Source organism: Etheostoma spectabile, unplaced genomic scaffold (genome assembly GCF_008692095.1).
Source record: "Etheostoma spectabile isolate EspeVRDwgs_2016 unplaced genomic scaffold, UIUC_Espe_1.0 scaffold119, whole genome shotgun sequence".
In the NCBI taxonomy this organism is placed as follows: Eukaryota; Metazoa; Chordata; class Actinopteri; order Perciformes; family Percidae; genus Etheostoma; species Etheostoma spectabile.
The window spans coordinates 344,393-347,142 of record NW_022605570.1 but is presented as its reverse complement, the minus strand read 5'-3'; positions in this window follow the sequence as shown (position 1 = coordinate 347,142).

The following is a 2,750-nucleotide window of genomic DNA, read 5'->3' as shown; positions in this document are numbered from 1 at the left end:
TTTGACAGTCTGTGATTATCCATCAACATACGCTCCTTTGATCTTAAGTTAGAAAAATACATTAGTTAGAATTATTCGTACGTTCTGCTTTTTTAACTCAAAAGTTAATAGTATAATTTCATGTAGGCTTCATGTGGTCTACAAATGAGTGTAAAACTAGTTGTAAAAAAGTCAAATAACGCTACAAAAACATTGAAAAAAACCTGACGAAGAGACACAAACACGGCAGTTGGTGACAAAAGTGTAATTGTTTTGACCCGGAAAGACAACACAAGGGCTAATAAACCCTAAGTTCCTTGAACCAACTTATCCATTGAGGCTGATGCCGACCTTATAACAGACAACTTTTCAAGCGATTCCACTGTTGCAGACTAATTGGAGGAGGTTTAATATTATGTCTGAAGCTTCAATTATATGCTTCCATTTTCCTCTGACCTCTGAACCCTCATTAGTTTTCCCCACCGTTATGCATTTTTCTCCCAAAAATCAACTTCTGCACTCTCTCCACCCACAGTACCTCCATCTGTCACTCTATCCCACCTTTCTTCCATTCCTCCATTGCAGCTTGCACTCTCTTTCTCTCTTGCCATAATGATGTTAATAAAGTGAGCAGAATGGATTATCCAGATTCCCATGGCAGGTTGCCTGCCCTCTGCTCGGTCTCCCTCTCCTCTCTGTTTACTGGAGGGAATCATTCACTTAACCTTATCGCTTGACACCCACGCTATCTGGGCGCACACACACATTGGCCGAGCAAACACACTGATACTGATTTGAGGCGTGTGTTTGCGTGACTGCATTGTGAACACAATGTAAAGTTAAAAAGGTGGGAAACAGAGATCGCAAGTTTGGAAATGTAATGAAGGAGATCTAACACAGAACGTAGACAGACAGACAGTAAAAAAGCATATTCTAAATGATTTCCAAATGTTTCCTCCCTGAAGGATAAGAAGACATCAGAGTGCAGAAAATATTCCCACCATCGCTCACGGTGTAATTGCTCTAGCAAAACCCCTCTTGAATCTAATATAATCTAACGAGGCAGATCGCTCCATCAGACCTTACCAGACAGTCGATGGTGAGCAGAGAACATGCTGTAGTTCCATTAAGCCAGCGTTTCTCAGGGTTGTGGAGAAAGAAATGGGGAGAGGTGAGGGGAGAGGGGCTGGCTGGAATTCAAATTTGTATCCAGTTTTAATAAGTTAAACCTCTACATACCACAGGCTTGTGCTTCTTTATGCTTTCACTTGGTCCCTTGTTGGCTGTTCCCAAAATTACTTCTACTCTTTCTGTAAAAAAAAAAAAAAAAAGAAAACCAAAAAGTAAGGAAGAAGAAAGAAGAAACTAATGTGTATTAGGAGTATTCTATGAGAGGGGATTTACGGTTGCTGACCAGGATGCACCTCTCCCTTCTATCACACCCCAAATGGAAAAATTAGTCTAGTCAGCACTAAACTGCTGACGGGAGGAACAGTGTCTGCATTTCCCAGATATGGTAGCCAATGAAGATATACCTTTATCCTGGAGTACTAAAGTACAGTGGTGAAATTTAAATAATTATATATATATATATATATATACACACATCACACACACACACACACACACACACACACACACACACACACACACACACACACACAGAACTTTGGCAGCTAGTTAACTACACACAAAATATATGAGCTTCTTCTGTATAATATGATACGTTATAAATCAGACTACCCAACAGTACAAATTGTTAAAGGGACAGTTTACCCCAAACTCAAAAATACGTATATCTCATCTGACATGTAGTGCTATTTATCAGTCTAGATTTTTTTGGTGTGAGTTGCCCATTGTTGAAGATATTGGCTCTAGATCTGCCTTATCACCAATATAAAGCTAGCTCACCTGAGCTAGTTACCCCTACAACTCAGCCTAGGAGGATACCTTTAAAAAAAGCCTCTAGTCCATTGGTATGCTTAATTCTGCATTGTATGGTTGATGGAAGTAGTTCAGTACATTGACAATCGTTCCTTCACATTAAAACCGCGTACTACCAGGTCTAAGGATTATCTTGAGGAACCGGGTCATGCCAAGTGCCATCTATTTCCTTTATATGAATAACATCTCTACGGCTGATAACTCCAACACTGGAAAACTCACAACAAAACAATCTACAATGATAAATAGCCTTATGAAGTTTTGATTTTGGGTTAATTGTCCCTTTAAAATTAGCTGTACTGGGGAGTGAACACATTTTTTTTCTCAATCAGTTTATTGACAATAAGAGTGATAGTGTCCGACATGAACAAGTGTCCTGGTAAAGGAGGTTAACGTCCCTATCTTGCACCCGGCACAGAGCCTGACGCAGTGTCTTTGCTATTGTTAGAACAAGGCAGTTGTTAATTTACCGTCACGCGCCAGAGTTGTTTACATAGCAAATGCACCTGCGCCCATCTGTGCGCCCATGGGCTGCTGGTCTTACAGGGAGGTGTGTTCACGTGCATTCTGGGTGTATTGCTATCTTGCGACAGCAGAAAGTTATCGCAACATTGACCGCCACTGACCACATTTCATTGTTATGTTGCAACACTAGGCTCTTCCACAACACGCACACTATGCTTGTTTTACACACACACACACACACACACATACACACACACACACAAACACACAAGCACAGCAGCACACACACATGCAAAAAATTAAAGTGCCCATATTATGAAAGTAAATCACTTTTCTGGGATTTGGGGTGTTATTTTGTGTTT